The sequence below is a fragment of the Chiloscyllium plagiosum genome, chromosome 1 (genome assembly GCF_004010195.1).
Source record: "Chiloscyllium plagiosum isolate BGI_BamShark_2017 chromosome 1, ASM401019v2, whole genome shotgun sequence".
Lineage (NCBI taxonomy): Eukaryota > Metazoa > Chordata > Chondrichthyes > Orectolobiformes > Hemiscylliidae > Chiloscyllium > Chiloscyllium plagiosum.
Window position 1 is genome coordinate 117,852,198 of NC_057710.1, and position 23,462 is coordinate 117,875,659.

At 42.4% G+C, this 23,462-nt stretch overlaps 1 long non-coding RNA gene across 1 annotated transcript in view; it reads right to left on the reverse strand.

The window, feature by feature from the left end:
- Positions 1-23,462, reverse strand: part of LOC122552208 — a 57,236-nt gene that overhangs the window by 24,243 nt on the left and 9,531 nt on the right. Inside the window, exon 2 of the long non-coding RNA XR_006312325.1 lies at positions 7,089-7,508. This is a non-coding gene — a long non-coding RNA (uncharacterized LOC122552208). The remainder of the gene's footprint in view (positions 1-7,088; positions 7,509-23,462) is intronic.

Sequence of the window (23,462 nt, forward strand, 5' to 3'; positions counted from 1 at the left end):
AACAGTATCCAAAGCGGTATACCTATTGTTTAGGGGAATGACTACAGGGGATCCCTGCATTGCCTGCTTCCTCTCCTTCCCACCTCTAACTGTTACCCAGCTACCTCTGTTCTCTGGCGTAACTATGTCCCTGTAGCTTCTATCTATCACCCTCTCAGCCTCTCGAATAATCCTCAGTTCATCCAACTCCAGCTCCAGTTCCCTAACGCGGTCTGTGAGGAGCTGGAGCTGGCTGCACTTCCTGCAGGTGAAATTGGCAGGGGCATCGGTGGTCATCCCTACCTCAAACATCCTGCAGGAGGAACATTCCACTGCCTGCGCTGCCATTACGCTACACTTAGTCTCCAAAACAGGAACACTAAGTAGCTTACCTGTTCAGCCGACTGAGTCCGTTTTTTTAGGTTAGGGGAGGAGGGAGGGTGGGAGATACTACACGTGTAGTGTCTCGGGTTCCTTCTCCACTCAAACTTCTTACCTTCCCAGAAGCCTCTGTTGACGACTTCCGGGTTCCCATTCCTAGTTGAAAAAAAAACACAGACTGCGAAAAGAAAAACGTTAATTTAAACTGGTCCCCACTTACCTTCCAGCTCCCCTCTCTGTGTGCCCGCTGTAGCCCTGAGAACTAACAAAGAAGATTGAGGGCAAAGCGGTAGAAAGAATATATGGATTTCAGTAAGGTGTTTGACAAGGTTCCTCATGATAGATTGCTTAGCAATGTCTACATGGAATACAGGGAAAACTAGCCATTTGGATACAGAACTGGCTCGAAGGTAGAAGACAGAGGGAGGTGCTGGAGGGTTGCTTTTCAGACTGGATCCCTGTGATCAGCAGTGTGCCACAACGATTGGTGCTGGGTCCACTGTTTTTTGTCATTTATATAAATGATTTGGATGTGAATATAGGAGGTATGGTTAGTAAGTTTGGGGATAACACCAAAATTGGAGGTGTAGTGGACAGCGAAGAAGGTTACCTGACAGTACAGCAGGATCTTGATCAGATGGGCCAATAGGCCGAGGAGTAGCAAATACAGTTTAATTTAGATAAAGTGAGGTGCTGCATTTGAGAAAGGCAAATCAGGGCAGGAGTTATCCACTTAATGGTAAGGTCCTCGGGTGTGTTGCTGAATAAAGAGACCTCGGAGTGCAGGTTCATAGCTCCTTAAAAGTGGATTTGCCGGTAGATAAGATAGTGAAGAAGGCGTTTGTTATGCTTTCCCTTATTGGTCAGTACATCGAGTATAGGAGTTGGGAGGTCATGTTGCAGCTGTACAGGAATTTGGTTAGGCCACCTTTGGAATGGTCAAGGAATTCTGGTCTCCCTGCTATAGGAAGAATGTTGTGAAATTTGAAAGCGTTCAGAAAAGATTTACAAGGATGTTGCTAGGTTTGGTGGGTTTGAACTATCCGGAGAGGCTGAATAAAATCATGAGGGGCATGAAAAGAATGAATAGCTAAGGTCTTTTCCCCAGAACAGGGGAGTCCAAAACTAGACAGCATAGGTTTAAGATGAGAGGGGAAAGATTTAACAAGGACCTGAACGGTAATTTTTTTTATGCAGAGAGTGGTGCACATATGGAATGAGCTGCCAGAGGAAATGGCAAAGTACAATTAGAACATTAAAAGACACCTGGATGGCTATATGAATAGGAAGGTTTAGAGGGATGTGTGCCAAATGTTGGCAAATGAGACTAGATTAATTTTGAATATCTGGTCAACATGGACAAGTTGGACCAATCTGTTTCTGTGCTGTACAGCTGTATGACTCTATGGCTTTACACTGCGAAATGATTACTTGTGCTTGAATCTCTAATCCAAGTAACTTTTTTTACTATCTCCTGCATCTGGTCTGACCATGGAGTCAAAAGGGGGATGTTTTTATTTTGTGCAAGCAAATTAGATTAGATTACTTACAGTGTGGAAACAGGCCCTTCGGCCCAACAAGTCCACACCGACCCGCCGAAGCGCAACCCACCCATACCCCTACATGTACCCCTTACCTAACACTACGGGCAATTTAGCATGGCCAATTCACCTGACCTTGAGTTATAATCTGCTGATGGGTCTGTATTTGAAATTTTTGAGCTGTAGTTTTTAGAAGTTTGTGATCAGAGTTAGACAGTTAATGATCTGTAAGTGATTTTCTGATAGTTTATTGAGCTTGTTAAGAAGCAGAATACTAGATATATTAGCTAGTTATATACAGAAAGTATACAGCCATGACAATTGGAGATGGCCCGTTGATAGCAGAGAACAAATAAGCTGTTAGCTTGGAATCATTTGGTCTTGTTGAAGTGGTGGGGACAACATCCTCATCTCTAGCCGAGGTTAAGGAAATTATCTCTTTAGCCTCCTTTTCTTCTGGTCTATTTCCATCTATCTGGTGAGGACTCCTCGATAATGACTGCTGCCTTTAAGGTCTACTTAATGAGAACTGTTCTCTGGGAAAACTCCCCTCTGCCCTGAGTCTACTCTATTCTTGGCTTTTGCCACAGATCCTCCAGACCTATCCCTGGTGTGGGTATTCCAGTGTGGAACTGGCCTAGACCACATGTGCTTCACCCCTTGCACTTCCCTATCCTGAGTACTCCTCTCTCTCTGACCCTGCCACTTAGTCGTCTATCATTTCAGGGGCGGGTTATGTTCTCTGTCAATCAATTGTCTGAACCTCTTTGGCCAATGACAATGGGACAGCAACTCATGACATTAGTTGATCATTATCTCCTTGCTTACCGTCATCTGAGGGTGTGTTTACCATTCTTTCAAAGGTTATTGTCAAGAATAATACACTGGTAATAGACTGTGTTTGGCACCAGATGAATTGTTGATGCTAGTTCAATTGGCATCATGACCTCTGTGTTATTTTGTAATTCCTCCCTTTGATTTCACTAGAACTTTGGAAAGTTAAGTAATGCCGAAATATCTGTTAAATGATCTCTCCGGCTACACGATAGATCAGTACAGTGAAAATTCAGTTTTTAAGGAATCCCAATATTCACAGAACCCATGATTACTTGTACTGAGATTTCTGTTTTGGAAGAAGAAGAATTGAAATGTTCTTCTTGAACTCTCATCATCAGGGTCAGTAGACTAGTTTCTAGAATGACTGGATTACCTCTGAAGAGAGATCGAGAAAACCAGGCCTCCAAAACTCTCGAGAATAGAAGTGGTCTGATTGAAACTGACAAAATACTGAGAGGAATAGGCAGGGTAGATAAAGATAAGATGTTTCCCCTGGTAGAGGAGTGCAGAACCCAGGCACCGTATACAAGTTAAAGATAAGGGGGCTGTCATTTAGTTTGAAAATGAGGAGCAATTTGTTTTCATCCAGAGGGTTGTGAACATTTGGAATTCACAATCACAGAGGGCTGTGTCAGCTTCAGCTTTGGCTATATTTAAGGTGGAAATTGATAGATTTCTGATTACAAGTGGCATTCAAGATTACGGAAATGGGGTGGGTAAAAGACATTGAAAGGTTCGATCAGCTATAATCGTATTGAAAAGTGGGGCAGGCCACTTGGTCCTGTGTTGATATTTTCCAATCTGACATTAATTTCTGTCACAATTTATTCTGCATATGGTTCTGCTGTCTGAATGACTCCTGTCAAAAGTTTATCAATGAGCTTGAGGAATGTATTGTGTTGTTCATTGTTGTTGCTGGTATTTGCTTCTCCACACAATGTGCTGATTTCTTTCTGCAGTAAGTTCTACTGTTTGATAGGAAATGAAAGTATTTCCACCACTTCTGTAGAGTCTTGGGTTTCCTTCCTATTGACAATAGGAAACAAACCTGGAACTGTACCAACATCTTGGTGAAGAGGTCTGCTAATGTGTTTCTTGGTGCTTTGAAAGAGAGTTGTAGAGTGGAGGTACATATAATACACCAAAAAATACAATAAAAACCAAGTCAGTCAAAAGGCAATTCAAATTCAGTCATGTTAAGGTACAAGAAAACGTGGCAAGACTGGATATTACTTTAACGAAAGGTGTCTTGCATGTAAGGCAAATAAATTTAGAGTGTTGATTCCTGCTTGGGGGTGCAATATTACTGTGTTATGAAGACATGCTTGAGGAGGGGTAATATCTTAGCTGGTTCCTCAAATGTGGCCAAATAGATTTAACTTTAAAAAACAAAAACAGTGTAATCACTTTGCTCGAGGTGTGGAGTAGACCCTTAAATTGTCAGGGAAAGATAGAAAGACAAAATCGAGTCAAATCTCAAGAGATGTGTACAAAATAATAGGGTAATAATAATAGATTACTTACAGTGTGGAAACAGGTCCTTCAGACCAACCCACCCCCCTACAATTACCCCTTCACCTAACACTATGGGTAATTCACCTAACCTGCACATTTTTGGACTGTGGGAGGAAACCAGAGCACCCGGAGGAAACCCATGCAGACACACGGAGAATGTGCAAACTCTACACAGACAGTTGTCTGCGGCGGGAATTGAACTGGGATCTCTGGTGCTGTGGGGCAGCAGTGCTAAACACTGTGCCACCTCCCCCATTTTCCGCAAAAGTAACTGGGACACAATGAAAGGCTTGGAGGAGGTGGAATTCTTAAAATGTGTTCAGGAGAGCTTTTTAAAGCCAGCATTTAGAAAGTCCTATAAGACAGGGAATAGTGCTGAACTTAATTTTAGGGAACAAAGTTGGGCAAGTGGTAGATGTGGCAAGTGGCAGGGAGGGGTGGAATTTTGGTGGTTGTGATCATTATTCAAAAGCATTTAAGGTAATTAGATGAACCTAAAATAAATGTTCTGAATTGAAAGAAGGTCAATTTTATTGCAATAAGACAGGATTTGACCAAAGTGGACTGGGAACACCTACTTGCAGGAAATCCACATCAGACCATGGGGAAACATTCAAAAGAATAATAGCGAAAGTGTCGGGCCAACATATTGTTGTGAAGTTAAGGGGTGGGACCAACAATCCCAGAGAATCCTGGATGTCAAGAGATGTACATGATTATATAAGGGGGAAAAAAAGAGAGACTATGGTAAGTATTGAAGGCTGAAAACAGCAGAGGCCTTAGAGGATTGAAGGGGGGTTACTTAAAAAAAGGAAATTAAGGAAGAGCAAAGAGAGATAGGATTGAGGCTGATAACATTAAGGAAAATTCAAAGTTATTTTATAAGTATACTGGGGAAAAAGAAAGAGTACAGCCCATTAGGGACAATCGGTGTATGAAGCTGGAAAATATACTTGTGGTTTTAAATGATAACCCTGCATCTGTATTCACCGTAGAGATGGATGATGTAGGTATAAGATCAGGCAGACTCTAACATAATTGAACAGATTAGTAGAGAGAGAGAAGGTACTAACAGTTTAGCAGGCTTAAGAATCAGTAAATTCCCAGGCCCAAGCTGCTGTATGAGGCAAAGGAGGAGATTGCAGAGGCTTTGACGCGAATTTTCAAATATTCTCTGACCACAGGAGGGATCCCAGAAGACTTGAGGACAGCTAATATGGTACCATTATTCAGGTAGGTTGGTAGGAATAAACCAGGAAACCACAGACCAGTGATTGAACATCTGTGGTAGGGGAAATTATTGGAAAAGATTCTGAATGACAGAATTAAACTCCACTTGGAGAGGCAAGGCTTAAGCAAGGCTAGTTAACATGGCTTGGTAAAGGGGAAATAGTGTCTAACAAAGGTAATCTTTTTGAGGGGAGGTGACGAAGTGTACAGATGAGGGTCATGTGGTTGATATCATCTACATGGACTTCAGTAAGGCTTTTAACAAGGTCTCACGTGGCAGGCTGATTAAGAAGCCAAGAACCAATGGGATCCACAGCAATTTGGAAACTAGGATCCAAAAGTTGCATAGAAGCAGGAAGCAGAGGTGGATGCGAGAAGGATATTTTTGTGACGAGAAACCTGCATGCAGTGGCTTACTACAGGGTTCAGTGCTACATCCCTTCCTGTTTGTTGGGTACATTAATAATCTTGACATGAATGTAGGAGATATGTCAGTAAGTTCACAGATGACACAAACATTGGTGGTGCTGTAAATAACGACGAGGGAAAACTTAAACTGGCTGGTCACATGGGCCAAACAGTGACAAATGGGATTTAACCCTGAAAGGTGTGAAGTTAAGCATTATGGGAGACAAACAAGGCAAGAGCTTACATGTACAGATGACTGAGGGAACTGAGTGTGCATACCATAGATCTTTGAAAGCAATAGGACTGGTAGATAAGATGGTTAAGAAAGCATATGGAAAATTTACTTTTATTAGTCTAGGCATTAAACACAAGAGCAAGAAGGTTATGGTGGAGCTGTGTATAATGCATGTGACCTTAGTCAAGTCATGGGTGGAGTACTATGCAGAGTTCAGATCATCACACTATTGGAAGGATGTGATTACACTAGAAAGGATACAGAATAAATTTATCAGGATGTTGCTGGGTTTGAAGGTATGTAGCTATGAAGAGAGACTTGACAGGCAGGAGTTGTTTCTGTGGAGTAGAGAAGGCTGAGGGAGGGGTCTGATTGATGTGTACAAAGTTCTTTGAGACATAGACAAGGTAGATAGAGAAAAGCATGTTTTCCTGGGTAGAGGGGTAAATAACCAAGGAGCACATCTTTAAGGTAAGGAGTAGAAGGTTTAGAGTGGATTTAAGGAAAACCTTTTCACCCAGAATGTTGTGGAAATCTGGAACTTACTGCCTGAAAGGTGCTGGAAGCAGAACCTCAAGCCATGTAATAAATATTTAGGTGAACACTTGAAAGGCCTTAGCATACAAAGCTTGGGGCCAAGTGCTGGAAAATGGGATGACTAGTGTGAACACAATAGTTTGAAGAGTCTCTTTCCATACTGTAAAATCTCTATGATGCTATGACACTATGGCCTCCTAATGCCAACATCAGTAATCTCAATAGATTTTTCCTACTTGGTGTTCGATTTTGAGTCTAAGAAACCTAATGATACATTGACCAGTTACCCCTTGATCAGTTAACTGAAAATAGGCTATTCAGCGAAAGTTATTCTTTCACTGGTTTCACTCTAAATACACCTGGAATAATTTGATTTCTCATGATCTGTTTGCTGACTCTTAGATCTAGCTGTAAAATGTCCTTACCTCAAGGATGTTGGTGTCAAGTCATGACTGCAGGCTCCAAAGTGAGATGTGTTGTTTGTAAATCACAAAGAAATACTGAACTTTGCTGCATTCTTGGTGTTGCAGAATTACTTGTAATGTGCTTTTGATCTTGAAAATTATGCCACTTTGATAATGTAGTTATATCTCCACATAAAAGCAGTTAATTAAGTCTGTCTTCAGTCTTAAAGAAGAGTCAGATTGGACTCAAAATATTAACTTTTATTCTCTCTCCACAGATGCTGCCAAACCTGCTGAGTTTCTCTCCGTTTTATTTTTATATCTGTCTTTAATCCCGCTCTTTGGCCTGAACAGTCAGTGCATAGTTTCCAAGATCTCAGCACCGTTCCACAGTGCAAAAAGCGAGAGTCCAGCAGGAAGTGATGGTTTACTGAAACTGATCTGTTGGAAAAGTATGAACAGTGAAATCATTAAGCCTGTGTTTCTCACAACCTCATCTAAAACATTGTTTTTAGCCTTCAGACAATTGGTTTATGTATGAGGCAAGAGGCTACCTTAGCAATATTGTCTTTCTGTGCTTTTGATAAAGATATGTCCTTGGCAAAGATTAAAAATAACCCATCTTGTACATTCAGCGAGTAAGCTACTATGGAATCTTTCTTCACAAGATTTTATAATATTCAATACATTTCTTAAAATTTTGTAATGTTACTGTACAGCAGTCTCTTTGTGAAAGCCCCATGCTGACAATGTATTTCATTCAGCTTGAAATGAGTAGCTTCAGTGGAAATTACAGATTTGCTACATGATCTTTCAAATGCCTTGGATTTTTTTTCCCCACTCATGAGATGTGGATGTCAGTGGCTCGGCTCAGAGGGTAATTGAGAATCAGTCACATTGCACAGGATCTGGAGACACATGCACCCAGAGCTGGTAAGGCCATTGCCTTGATTTCCTGTAGCCAAGGAAGGGGCACTGTGAAATAAATGCCTTCCTCACGGCCCTGATCCCACTGCTGGTGAATTCACCCTTTTGATCACTTGAGCCTGCCAGCCTGACCTGACATGGCAAGGAACCTCCTTCCAGAGCTCCTCACTATGGAAGGCACCCTCCTGTTCTCTTTGCCCTCTCTCGATGGCACTGCCAATCTGCCAGTTGATTGAATTGAATTGAATTGAATTTATTGTCACGTGTACCGAGGCACAGTGAAAAGCTTTATCTTGCGAGCAATACAGGCAGATCCCATAGTTAAATAGCATCAATAAGTAAATAATAGGTAAACAGAGACAAAAACAAAAACACAGGTACAGGCGAATGTTAAGAGTTTGTGAGTCCATTCAGTATTCTAACAACAGTAGGGTAGAAACTGTTTTGAAACTGGTTGGTTCAGGCTTCTGTACCTTCTCCCAAATGGTAGAGGTTGTAGAAAAACATTGGGATGAATCTTTGAGAATGCTGGCGACCTTTCCTTGACAGCGGGCCTGGTGGATCGATTCTATAGATGGAAAGTTGGCTTTTATGATTGTCCGGACCGAGTTCACCATTCTCTGTAACCATCTCTGATCTTGAATGGGACAGTTGCCATACCAGGCAGTGATACATCCAGACAGAATGCTCTCAATGGCTCACCTATAAAAGTTGGCAAGGGTATTCGCCGTCATGCCAAATTTCCTCAGCTGCCTGAGGAAGAAGAGACGTTGTTGGGCCTTTGTAACTAGTGCGTCCACATGAAGAGTCCAAGAAAATTTGCTGTTGATGGCCACTCCCAAGAGCTTGACACCTCCACTCGTTCCACCTCTGTGCTGTTGATGTGTAAAGGGGGCATAAGTAACATCCAGCCGAAAGTCAATAATGGTTTTGTCAGCATTGGAGCTAGGTTGTTCTCAGTACACCATTTTTCCAAGTCTTCCATCTCCCATCTGTAATCTGTTTCATTGCCATCTGAGATTCGACCGACTATGGTGGTGTCATCAGTGAACTTGTAAATGGCATTAGTCTGGTATTTCGCGAAGCAATCATGGGTGTAGTGAGTACAGTAGGGGGCTGGGTACGCACCCCTGGGGGGCTCCAGTCTCGAGTGTTGGTGATAGTCTTCACTGATTGTGGGTCAGGAAACTGAGGATCCAGTTGCAGAAAGTGGGGCTTAGTCCAAGATCATTAAGTTTAGTAATCAGTCTCAAGGGGATAATAGTGTTGAAGGCTGAACTGTAGTCAATGAGTAAGATGTTCTAGGGAGGAGTGAAGAGCAAATGATATGGCATCTGACATGAATCTTGGTCCGATAGGCCAATTGGAGTGGGTCAAGAGTAGTTAGGAGGCTGGAGTTGATTAATGCCATGACCAGCCTTTCAAAGCACTTCATGACCACCGATGTTAGGGCCACTGGGCTGTAGTCATTGAGACATGCTGCATGAGCCCTCTTAGGCACAGGGATGATGTTGGCTCTCTTGAAACAGGCAGGGACAGTGGCCTGCTGCAGGGAGAGGTTGAAGATGTCTGAGAATACCTCTGCCAGTTGATCTGTGCATGCTCTGAGAGCACGGCCTGGTATTCCGTCTGGTCCCATCGCCTCCCTTGGATTCACACAAAGGAAAACTGATCTGACTTCTGATGCAGTGACTGTTGGGACAGGTTCGTCTGGACTTGTCAGAATAGGTGTTACCTCTTCGCCGAGAGTCTGCTCAAAGCGAGTATAAAAGGCATTGAGATGATCTGGGAGGTATGTGTCATCATCTGCTATCTTGCACTGTCTTTTTTTAGAACCTGTGATATCATTCAGTCCTTGCCATTGTTGCTGGGTGTCTGTCTGGGTCCCTAGTTTGGATCAGTATTGGTCCTTGGCTGTCTTAATGGCTCTGCGAAGGTCATACTTGGATTCCTTATATTTTAGTGGGTCTCCTGATCTGAAGGCTTCACACCTGGTTTTTAGCAGGTTCTGTATGTCCTGATTCATCCAGGGTTTCCTGTTGGGGAACACCCAGATTGACTTCCTTGGTATACAGTCCTCCATACACTTGCTGATAAAGTCTGTGACGATGGTGGCGTACTTGTCCAAGGTACCTGCGGACTATTTGAACATGACCCAATCAGCTAATTCCAGACAGCACTGGAGTTGATCCTCTGCTTCCTCCGACCAGCACTGAACCTGTATCCACGAGGGGGGTCTCCTGCTTGAGCTATTGCCTATAAGCCGGGAGAAGAAACACAGCATTGTGGTCGGAGTTCCCAAAATGAGGGCAGGGGATGGAGTGGTAGGTATCTTCCATAGTGCTGTAGCTGTGGTCAAAAATGTTTGGGCCCCTGGTGGGGCAGGTAATGTTCTGGTGGTAGTTGGGCAACACTTTCCTTAGATTGACTTGATTGAAGTCACCAGTTACAATAAACAGGGCCTCGGGGTGTTCTGTCTCCAGGGTGTTAGTGGTGAAGTACAGCACATCCAGAGCTTCTTCAACCTTTGCTTGTGGCGGTATGTACACAGCAGTTAGTATAGCAGCGGTAAATTCCTGTGGTAGATAGAAGGGGTGACACTTGATGGTGAGGAGTTCAAGGCTACCCAGGATTGCAATGTCCATGCACCACAAGTTGTTGATTAAAAAGCAAACCCCTCTACCCTTTGACTTACCCGAGGATGCTGTGTGGTCCATACGATGGATAGAAAAACCATCAGCCTGAAATGCGCAGTCGGGAAGGGTTGGGTTGAGCCAGGTTTCTGTGAAGCAGAGTGTGCAGCAGTCCCGCAGTTCATGCTGGAAGCTGAGACGTGATCTGAGTTCATCCATCTTGTTCTCCAGAGATTGTACATTTGCTCGGAGTAAGCTAGGAAGGGGGGTCTTGAAACTGCATAGTCTCAGTCTTACTAGCAGGCCGGCACACTTACCCCTCTTCCTCGCAGGTTTCTTACATTTCAGTGGTCCGGTGGTCTGGTGGAGTGGATTATGACTGCTCCAAGTTAAGTGATCCTTCCAGGACCCTGTGGAGCAGGTATGTAGCAGTTTAGTATAATTTGCAGAGGGTCTGCTTAGGATCTAGTGAAGCAGGTAATTTACTGTGTGTTTTTTTTTCCCAGGTCCAGCCATGTTTTTTACAGAAGTGTTTGGGCTGGTCTCAAGGTACGTTCTGATCGATTTCATGTCAGGCAGGGGTCTTATGGGGCCGGGAATGTTTCGTGTTGGTTCTCCTTCCAGGGGCAGGTCTCTTGGGTCCCTTTTCTGGCAGGCCCCAAGCCTGGGGCTTGCTTAGGCTGCCTCCGGCTGGCCTGGCTTTCTTCTGGGGTGGTCAGATGTGTCGTGGGCACCATGAGGTCTGCTGCCTTCATCCAGTAAGCTGGCTTTGAGGATCAGAGGAGCTTCAAACCTGTGAGCTTAGATAAAACATAATTATTAGTAATTTTTAAAAGTATGCTGTTAAGTGTAAAGAGTGTAGCACAATTAACCCTCTGATTTGGCTGCCACTGCAAGGATTATCATTGCGCACCCACTGCTTGTCAAAATAGTCTCAGGGCCTTCATTCTCAGGACTTAATGCCATGCAGGAAAATCCTGGCAATGGGAATTATCCTTGCAGCAGCAGTTGGATCCCTGAGGGGAGCAGCAGCTTGATTCAGGCCCATCAATGACAGCAACTCATACAGCAACTCCCAGAGGGAATATGACAAGGGGTTCCCTCACCCACAGCCACGTGCAGCTCCATTGGTGGCGAGGTGATAGACAGAGAGCTCCATCTCGAAGGTGACGATACCAGCTCTAACATGGATTTAGAGCAACAGTGAACGTTCTGAACAGCTCTCAATAAAAGTGCCTCAGAAGACATCTACAGTCCGCTGAAAGCAAGCATCAGTCTACAAGAACTTATGGCCATGCCCTGCTGGTGACTGTGAACATTACCAATGGCTTCTTCCAATGACCTGCTCTGACATATCCAGGATGTCATACTCAGCCTCCCAGAAGTGCCCCAGTTACGTTGCTGATGCTTTGCCCGCAAATTCTGCAAATCCGATCAACTTTGCCACGGATGAGGTGAATCAATTTCATGGAACTGTTGGCCATGTAACTTGGCTGGATTCCCACAGGTCCAGGAGATGACTGAAACCTTAAAATGGAAGTGGGCAAATGGGCAATGGTCATCTGGCTCATGAGTAACTGTCCCATGGCCATTGGCCAAGAGTGGTTAGAGAGTTGATTGACATAGCATTGATGTCCAGCTCCCAACATAAGTTCTATTAACAGGAACAAGAGGGGAGGAAGCAGCAAGAAGATTCAAGGAGATAAGTCCACCAGCACCCTGGGGGAAGATTAGGTGATCCCCTTTAACATCAGCCCGAGGGTGTAGAAGTGATGTGATGACCTTGTAGCACTGAGATGAGGAGGAATTTCTTCAGCTACAGGATAGCTAATCTGTAGAACTCAGCCTCCACATCCTTCTGTGGCAATATAGCATTAAGTGCTTTTAAGACAGAGATGGATCAGTTCTTGATGAGTAAGAGGATCAAAATTTATGGGGAAAAGCAGGAGAATAGGGTTCAGAAACATATCAGCCATGATCAAATGGCCTAGTTCTGCTCTTAGATCTCATCGGCTAATAGTCTTAAAGTAAAGATTATTAGTACTGAGGCCACCAAAGACTTTCTGAGGTCACCACATAAGGACATAAGACCATTGGAAAATGGAAATATATCGCCCCTACTCCACATTCTATGCATTGGCTCCAGGATTAATAAGGCATTCCTACCAGTCTCAGGTTGGATATTTCCTTATTTACCTAATTAACTAATATATCATACGTAAACCACTGCTTCTCAATAAACTATCAGAAAATTGAAATAAATCGTCGACTGCTTTTATTAGATAACTGCAATCACAGACCCCTGAAAACCAGCAGTGACGATATTTATAAATGATTGTGCAATGTTCAACTCCTTTTGCAGCTCCTCAGAGACAGAATCTATTCATGTCTGACTTCAGCAAGTCCAGGGCAACATGTAGGCTTGGACTGAAAAGGGGCACATAACATTCATTTTTTTTTTTAGGCAGCAGCAGTGGAGGTCCTGGGGAGGGGTCCAAGGCGTGTCCCAGGCAGCAGTGGTTGGAGGCAGGCCTCAGACAACAGCAGCAGCGGAGGCAGGCCTCTGGCAAGTCCTGGGCAGGCCCTTGGTCGCAGTGGTGGGGGCAGACTTGTTGGAGAGAGTCCCCAGGGCAAGTCCCAGGCAGCCCCAAAATTGAGTCCCAGGCAGCAGCAGTGGAGGTGGGCCGGCACATAACATTCACACAAGCAATGACCATCTCCAATTAGAGAGAACCTTGTGATCATCACTTGACATTCAATGATGCTACAATCACCTAATTCCCTCATTATCAACATTCTGATTGTTGTCATTGACCAGAAATTGAACTGGACCAGCAATATAGATACTGTGGCAACACAACCAGGTCATAGGCTGAGAATACTGTGGTGAGTAACTCATCTCCTGATTTCTCAAAATCTGTCTACCATCACTAATTACTGTGGAGAAGGGCATGGAAGCTAGAGAACTTCAGGAAATAAATAGTGGTATCTTGAAAAGTGTCAATATTATAAAAGAGGAGGTGTTAGATACCTTAAAAGGCATGAAGGTTGGTAAATCTCCAGGACCTGATCAGGTGAATCCCAGAACTTTGATGGAAGCTAGGTAAGTGATTGGTGGGCTCCTTGCTGAGATATTTGTATCATCCATAGCTACAGGTGACTTGCCAGAAGACTGGAGGTTAGTTAATGTGGTGCCATTATTTAAGAAAGCTAATAAGGAAAAGCCAGGGAACTATAGACCAGTGAGCCTGATCTCAGTAGTGAATAAGTTGTTGGAGGGAATCCTGAGGGACAGGATTTATATGTATCTGGAAATGCAAGGACTGATTAGGGATAGTCAACATGGCTTTCTGCATGAGAAATCATGTCTCACTAATTTTATGGAGTTCTCTAAGGAAGTGCCAAAGAAGATTGATGAAGGCAGAGCAGTGGAGGTGATATATATGGATGTCAGCAAGGGGTTTGACAAGATTGCAAATGGTAGACTGATTAGCAAGGTTAGATCTCATGGAATCCAACAGGAGCTAGTTAATTGGATACAAATTGGCTTGAAGGTAGGTAACAGGAAGTGGTAGTGGAGGGTTGTTTTTTGGACTGGAAGCCTGTGTACCAGCAGTGTGCCACAAGGATTGGCGCTGACTCCACTGCTTTTCACCATTTACATAAATGATTTGGATGTGAATATAGAAATCCATAGTAAGGTTGCAGATAACACCAAAATTGGTGGCATAATACACATTGAAGAAGGGTTTCTAAGATTACAAACAAATCTTGATCAAATAGGTCAATGGGCTGAAAAATGGCAGATGGAGTTCAATCTGGATAAATGTGAGGTATTGCATTTTGGTACAAAAAACAAGGATAGGGCTTATACAATGAATGGTAGGGCCTTGGGTAGTGTTGTAGAATAAACGGACCTAGGTGTGCAAGTACATAAACATTTGAAGTTTGCTTCACATTTGGACAGGGTGGTTAAAAAAGCATTTGGCATGTTTGCCTTCATTGCTCATTCCTTTGAGTACAGGAGTAGGGAAGTCATGTTGAGGTTGAACAGGACATTGATGAGGCCTATTCTGGAATACTGTCTTCAGCCCAGTGACAGGAAAGATATTATTAAAGCTGGAGAGGGTTCAGAAAAGTTTTACCAGGATATTGCTGGGTATGGGATGTTTCAGTTGTAGAGAAAGGTTGGATAGGCTTGGACTTTTTTAACTGGAGCAGAAGAGGTTGAGAGGTGACCTGATAAAGGTTCATAAAAAAATAAAAGTGATGGGTAGAGTTAATGGTAGTTGTCTCTTCCTTCGGATGGGAAATTAAGACTGGGGCACATTTTTGAGTTGAGAGGAGAGAGATATAAGAAAGACATGGGGGGCATGTTTTTCACAGAACATGGTTCACTTGTGGAATGAACTTCCTAAAGCAATGTTTAAAAGGCATTTGGATAGATATATGAATAGGAAAGGTTTGGAGGCATGTGGGCCAGGACCAGGCAGGTGGGACTAGTTTAGTTTGGGATTATGTTCGGCATGGATTGATTGGACCAAAGGGTCTGTTCTGTGCCGTATGATTCTATGACTCTATGATTCTAAAAGGAAGGCTTTAGCAAAAACATACATCTCCCCTTCAGGACAAACAGCAGTCTGTGATGCTACCTCTTGGCAGTCTAAATGTGTTCCTCACTTAATCTGATTCACTTCCACTGGTTGTAAGTGATGCTAAACATATCTCTCAAAGTGCTTCCTTGAGGGAAATCCTGGTAAATAATCAAGTTCCCAAATGGAGACTGGTTTCTGACACCAAAACAATCCCAGTTCCTATTTTGTAACCTCCATGCTGAGTGACTATCAAAAATAACAACTATTTCCACATTGCTCATACATCTTTGTACTTTCTTTTTCCATCTCTTAGTGAAAATCTAAGATTTGAATATTCCTATTCTCTCTGAGCCAGTTTTCTGATTTCCACCCTCATTAAACTTCAGTTTATCCAAATCATTATATCCTGTCAGCAGCAATTCCCAATCAGGCATCACTCCTGTATTCACTGACCTGCATTGGTTAGCAGGGCACAAATTTCAATTTCATAGCCTTGCCCTGCCCTACTCTATAATTTCTTCAAGCCCTCAAATCCTAATTGTATTCTTTGGACTCTGGTTTCTTGCATTTCATGTCTTCCTTTCTTAGTGATTTTACCTTCAGCTGTCCAGGCACTACACCCTGGAATTCCTTTCTTCAACTTCTCTGTCTGGCTTCACCTCACTCTCCCTCCTTCTTAAACATTCAACTTACAAAGCTTTGACTGTCTTTACCACTGATCTCAGTGTTTTTTTTTCAGCATCTATTTTTGTCTGATTGTGATTCCATGAAACATATTGAGAACAGCAGAGATCTAGGGCATCCTGACCCCTGCTGTGTTTAAGTTCTCTGCTCCCTATACACTCACCCCTCTGGTTTCGGTCTCTGCACTGCATTTTCATTTTTTTTTTAGTGCTCCTTATTCTTTCACTGATTTAATCTAAGTCCGAAAAGGTATCTTTTTATACCCAGGATAGTTTGTTAGCAATAGTTAAGGTTTATACTGAAGTGAAAAAATGTACGGCTGTGTCATATCCAGCAGTCTATAGTTGAACATACGCAGTCAAAGTGAGAGATGCCGCTGTCAGACAATAAAACCCTTCCATTTTAGACAGCTTGTGTCAACATCTGGAACTCTCCGATTCAATGTAGCATAGATTAGGTGAATTCAATGCTCGTTAATGTGTCTTCAATAATGTGTCTAATCTACAACTTTAGAAACAGTTACATATCAGGTGAATTTGCATTTCTCATATTAAACATGCAACCTGATTGAGAATAAGCACAAAATTAAAGTCAACTGGTATTGATTAGCAACAATTTGTAGCCTGAATATCCATTTCAAACAGAATTAACTACCTCAAGTTATCATTCCTATAATCCTTAAAGCCAGCTCAGAAAGGAGAGTGTTACTGCATCAGGTTGAGCTAGATTGGCACCTATAACTGAAAAAAAAATTGCAATATTTTAAGGTCTATTTATGGTATTTCGCTTTGATATGGTTGCATGCTGTGTAATAAACTGTTAAAACTCAGGATCCTTCACATATTGCCCCATACCGTGAAATCATGTTGTTGTGCCAAAGTGAGCAACAGAGAAGAAATATTTTAATTGTTCCACTTAATCTTGATTAAGTTGATGCCATTCGATTTTTTTTATTTTTTATTTTTTTTTTGAACATGGCCTTGAAGTTTCAAAGTCTTTCCAGCAAGCTTAATGATGAACTCTGTGGCACATCATCCTGCCATTGTCAAGATGGATAACTAAGTTGGGCTGAACCAATTTGTGTATTTTCCATAAATGGGAAAATGATCAAGGTGTTATCTCACATAAATCTGAGAGGGTTTGAATGAGGAAATTGCAAAAGTAAACAAAATATGAATGTGCATTGCCAAAGCAATCGATCACAGAACAAAAATTAATATATTGGCCTTGTGGAAGACCTTGCCCAGGCCTCATAGAGAAAAATATATTCAGATGTTGCTCCCTCACAGGCAGAGTGAGACAGAGAATTTGGAAAATATTCAGAAAAGGACCATAAGCTGATGTCCAGTTTAACTGCCATTTCCCAGACAGATGTAGAGTGGAAAATGTAGCTAAAAAGCTTGAGATTTTAAAAATAATAACAGAATTGGATTTGGCTTATCTGGATTGATATCCGAGTTCAATAGCATAGAGAGAGATAGTGGACTTGAACATAAATTTAAATTAACCTCAACCAGTTAGGTCTCAGTTATTTCCTCTCACAGTGAATCGCAAGAAACAGGTTATCCGATCTTGCACTGACTACCAAATCACTGTGAAAGAGAGTTGGCTGTCTTGCTTGTTGAGGCTGTCATCATAACACATAAAAGCTAAATGTGATATTGAAGGATGTTTCCCTATAATGCTACTGACTCCTGAAACTTACTTAATCAATTTCAGAGTCTGAAAAGGAATCTTGGAGTGTTTCCTTTCACCTACCCCTGGAATGTTTTGCCTTTTCCAGCAGATTACTTGATGTAAAATGGAGAGATCTTGGGATTAAGGTGAAGTTGAGTTATGGTCATTATGTGCGGAAGTTGCACCAGCGTAGTGTAAGACAGGCTATTTGTACTAATCCATTATATTTGTATTTTTAGAACATCTGGCAACCTACTTACACATTAAGAAGCTGATTTCCAACATATTCTTCTGGTGCCTGTTTGAGAGGATTTTTAATCTTAAGATCGCCCATGATTTCCCTACTCCATTTGCTGTCTGATCTTCCTAATCAACCACAAGATTTCTATCATTTGGAAAAGATTAAAAATATTCTGTCTGGAATCAAAGCTGTGAAGCAATGCCAGATTGTTGCTCCTTGATTGGGGTACTAAGCCTTGCAGCATTCATTGCAATCCGCTTGTCTTGAGCCCAGATGAAATCTGCATTTTTGGTCTGGTTGAGGGTGCTATTCTGAGAAAGAAGTCACTTGATTGAGATTGTTCCAATCAGTGTTGTCAGAGAGCCAACCTTGTGGCTGCAATTCCTTTCAAAAGACTTGGATAGAGACCAAGAGGTAGTCTAACATGCCAATTGGCACTTTGTTGACTACTTCCAAGTTATCAGGAAGACAGTCAATGTTAAATTTATTTCCAGTCAGAGAGGCAGCTGGATGAATACAAATGTAACTGTAAAAGTCTATGATATTGTTATTGTGGGGTAATTTAGCTTTTGTTTCCTAAGGAATGCTAATGGCAATAAATGAATTTGCTTTGTTTGCTTAAGAACTTCAATACAAATCATTTAAAAATCCTTCATTCAAAATATTGCCTGGAGGATAGTGCCAACAGAATGTTGAACTATAGAAAGATTTCTTAAAAATTAATTTAGGGTACATTGCTGTTAAATGTGAGTAGGTTATGGTCTTGTTTATTGAGCTATCAAAAAATGGTGGACAAATAATTAGCGGCATCAAATTTCATTTGCTGAGGTGAAACTGAAAAGAATTAACCATGACAAGATTATCAATGTCTGCCTAGACCAGAGCTAAACCCAAATGAGTATGCACAATTTGCATTGTAAGCTTAATGAACAGTACCCAAGGTTGGCAGCTTATCCATGAGGGAACAGGTAAATCATTGCCTACCCCTGACTGAAGATTCTAAATACATGCAGTACCTTGAAGTCATTCTGCAATGTTACTGCATGAAGAAGAAAATGCAAAGCTTCTGTGGGAACATCTTAGTGGTTAGTGAAGCATTATTAACCTGTGAGATATAAAGCTGGCCAGTTGTAGATAGTCATGTAAATATATCTTCCAGGTGTTTAGATGAAATTTCCAAAAGGGATGTCTTGTCATGCAGTCATAACACTCCTTCTTTGAGACCAGAAGCTCTGGGTTTTGGTTCCATGCCAGGGTCTACTGGCCATATCAAAGCCAGATGATTATCTGCTTGTAAAACCATATAGTATGCATGTGGCAGGCACTGAGAATGGGAGGATCTTTTGGGCAACCATCCTGCAGTAAACCATGGCAAATCACTGAGTGGAGCAATCATTTGGAAATCTATGGTCTAACCCTTGGAAATGAAGACAGGAGAAAAGACAGATAGATGGGTAGACCATTCAAAGAGTTTGTTCACTTCTGTAATGGACATTCAGGGAGAAGCTATTGAGAACTAAAATGATTGTTGACTATTGGAGTAGAGAAAAGGAATCACCCGGATTGAACATGAAGGAATACTGGCATCTGAGAGGAAGGTAAGTGATGCATTGTTGGATACGCAAACTATCACAACTCACTGGGGTATCATAATGGGAATCAAGCCCACTATTTCCAGAATTGTCACAAAAATGAAAGATTTTAAAAAGTTGCCATTGTCCTGCAATTTACGTGTCCTCGAGACCTGGGTTGACAGAAAGCTTGGATAAGATTTCTGTACTTCACAATAACAACAACTTACAACAAGTAAATAGAGTCGAGCTATAATTATAGTGTCAGAACATAATTCTAATTCCCTTATAGACTCCATTTTACTGATACAGACACACACAAGAAAAAATAAACCATGGCCATTACGGATGGAAGGAACACAGGGAAAGCAGTTTGGTGGTCATAGTGGTGACCATTCATTCCTTCAGTGGTGTATTCACCATAAGGAACAAATATTGCAGACACCAACACAGATATCAGCACAGTGATTGGAACTTCTTGTTGCAAGAATGGAATGGCAGAGGTGAGCATAAACAAATAGCCTGTGTCAGGGAAGGCTGTGAAGATGATGTTCTCAATAGCAGTTTCTTTTCCAAACACCATCTACCAGGACAGAGGTACTGAAGCCTGGCCATCAATAGAAAAATAACTCTTGGGTATATGGTAGCATCTGTATGAGAGTTTATCTGTCCCTCCAAAAGTACTAGAAAGTGAGGACTGCAGATACTCGAGTTCAGATTCAAAAGTGTGATGCTGGAAAAGCACAGCAGGTCAGGCAGCATCCAAGGAGCAGGAGAGTTGACATTTCGAATCAGGAATGAAGGTGTACCCAAAGGGGCTGAGAGCTAAATGGGAGGGGGGTGGAGTTGGGCGTAAGGTAACTGGGAATGCGATAGGTGAATGAAGGTGAGGGTGAAGGAGATAGGTCAGAGAGGAGGGTGAAGCCCACCTATCCGCTCCACCTTCCTCTCTGACCTGTCACCATCACCCCCACCTTCATCTACCCATCGCATTCCCAGCCCCAACCCCCCCCCCCTCCCATTTATCTCTTAGCCCCCTTGGGTGCACCCCTCATTCCTGATGAAGAGCTTATACTCAAAACGTTGACTGTCCTCCTCCTCAGATGCTGCCTGACCTGCTGTGCTTTTCCAATACCTTCAAGTGTACGGTCAAGGGGAATGGACTACCCCTCACTCTCACCTTAACCCATGTGAGGTGATTTTCCAGGGTTTTGCAATTCTGTATTTTATCCACGGAATCAACAATTAGACTGGTTCAATACTTCCTGGCTTACAAATGTTTACTCATTGAATTAAATGTTCCCTGTCATTCACTTGTAATTTTTCAAAGACCATAACAGATATTCTTCCTCACAACAGGGTTACAATCTTCTCACTTTCTATTTAATATTTTTTTCAGTTCTTTTCTTAGTTTACTGCATCCCTTTTGTTACTTTAATCCACTAACATCCCTTTCATTATTTTTCTTTTAGCCTCTAATTTACACTTTTTCCTTCATATTTGTCAGCCTGTTTCTTTCTTTATAGTTTTATTTTATTGGTTAAGGGATAGACCATTGAGTACAATGTTAATGACAAACCATATCTGATGTTAACATGCTGTGTTAACAAATCTTCTTTCCAGGAGTAAAAACAGAAAAATGCTAGAGAAAGTCTGCAGAACATAATTCTGAAGAAGATCATGTCGGACACAAAATGTTAGCTTTGTTTGCTATTTTTGTGAAGATTTGTAGCTCCGGTTGTAAGTTTGCTCGCTGAGCTGGAAGATTTGCTCTCCGATGTTTTGCCACCATGCTAGGTAATATCATCAGTGAGCCTCCGGTGAAACGCTGGTGTTCTGTCCTGTTTGCTATTTATGTGTCTTGGAATGTTGTGATGGGTGATATCACTTCTGGTTCTTTTTCTTAGAGGTTGGTAAATGGGGTCCAAATCAATGTGCTTATTAAGGAGTTCCAGTTTGAATGCCAGGTGTCTCGGAATTCCAGTGCGTATCTTTGTTTAGCCTGTCCCAGGATGGTTGTATAGCCCCAGTTGAGTTGGTGTCCCTCGTTGTCTGTGTGTAAAGATACTAGGAGTAGTTGGTCGCGTCGTTTGGTAGCTCGTTGATGTTCATGTATCCTGGGGCTAGTTTCCTTCCAGTTTGTCTGATGTAGTGTTTGTTGCAGTCCTTGAAGGGTATTTTGTACATGACATTTGTTCTGCTGCTTGTTGGTACAGGGTATTTTAGATTCATCAAGAACTTTTCAATATGTTGGCAGGTTTGTGGGCTACCATGATGCCAAGGAGGTGGAGTATTCTGGTTGTCACCTTAGAGATGTCATTAATGTATGGCAGGGTGGCTATAGTCTCTGAGCATAGAACATCATCAAAGACACCAATGTAGAGGACGGTGAAGTCATAGTCTCCTTTGACGTTATAGCCCTATTCACATCAATTCACATCAGCCTGGCCAAAGAAACTCTGACCACACTACTAGATGAACCAAGGACACAAACATCAGACAGCACCAACTTCATCATCAAGGACAACATCCACAAACGAGTAGTCCTATGCCTCACAACCCATGTCTTCAACAACAAGACCTACAAACAAATCAAAGGGACACCTATGGGATCACCATCATCAGGATTCTTGGCAGAAACAGTTATACATAGGTTGGAAATAGCAGCCCTTCCCAAAATCCAATCCAAGCTTTGGATCCAAAGAGTAGGTGCTGGAAAAGCACAGCCCAGCACCACACTCTTTGACTCTGAACTCCAGCATCTGCAGTCCTCACTTTTTCCAAGCTTTGGATCCACTATATGGCTGACACTTTTGTCATCACGAAATGGAACAAATTAGAAGAAACCAACAAACACATAACCAACATGCTCACTAGTATAAAGTTCACCAAAGAGGAAGAGAATAACAACAGACTCCCCTTCCTAGATGTCACAGTGGAATGAAAAGTCAATGGAGAGCTGCAGACCAGCATCTACAGCAAAGTGACACACACAGACCAGATAGTCAACTACAGGAGCAATCATCCCAACACCCACAAATAGAGCTGCGTCAGGACATTATTTAGATGAGCCACAACACACTGCAGCATCCAGGAACTATGAGAAGCTGAGGAAAAACACCTATACAACATATTCAAGAATAACAGGTACCTGATAAGCACAGTCCACCGATTCTTACAAACCTAATCAAGACACAACACACCCAGAGACTCTAGCCACACCACCATACACTAATGACATAAAGAGATGATGACCAGACTATTCCGGCCCCTTGGCATCATGGTAATCCACAAACCTGCCAACACACTGAAACAGCTCTTGATGAATCAAAAGGACTCTGTACCAACAACCAGCAGAACGAATGTCATATACAAAATACCCTGCAAGGACTGAACAAACATTACATTGGACAGACGGGCAGGAAACTAGCCTCTAGGATACACGAGCACCAACTATCCACAAAAGGACGTGACCAATTATCACTAGTATCCATACACAGACAACGAGGGACAGCAGTTTGACTGGGGCAATATATCCATCCTGGGACAGGCTAAACAAAGACATTCATGGGAATTCCTAGACGCCTGGCATTCAAACGCCTGGCATGAAACATCTGAGAACAAACCTACCAGCTCACTGAGCAAACTTACAACCTATGTTAACTTTGTTTCTGCAGCACATCGTTTTTATTCAAATCTCCAGTATCCACAGTACTTTACTTTTATTTTCATTTTTTGGCAATTTTGAGGTGCAGAAGTGTAGCAGGCACTTGCTCCTGCTAATTCTGTGGTAATATTTTCAATGTTCTGCTTTCCAGTGCGAGCAGCAGCGAAGGTAAGACCGTTTGGTTTTAAAAGTACTTACCGGTAGCGGGCAGCGGTGTTTTTTTTTCTCTTTCACTCTGTCTTCACAGAAAGAGCGGGAGCACCAGGGGGAAGTGACGACGACCAGAGGGGCAGCCGAGACCCGGAAGCAGTTAGTGTAAGCTTACCTGGGTAAGTTTTTTCCCCCCTTTAAAAGCGCGAAGGAGAGAACAAGTATACCGTTTTGGATACTTGTGGGGGGG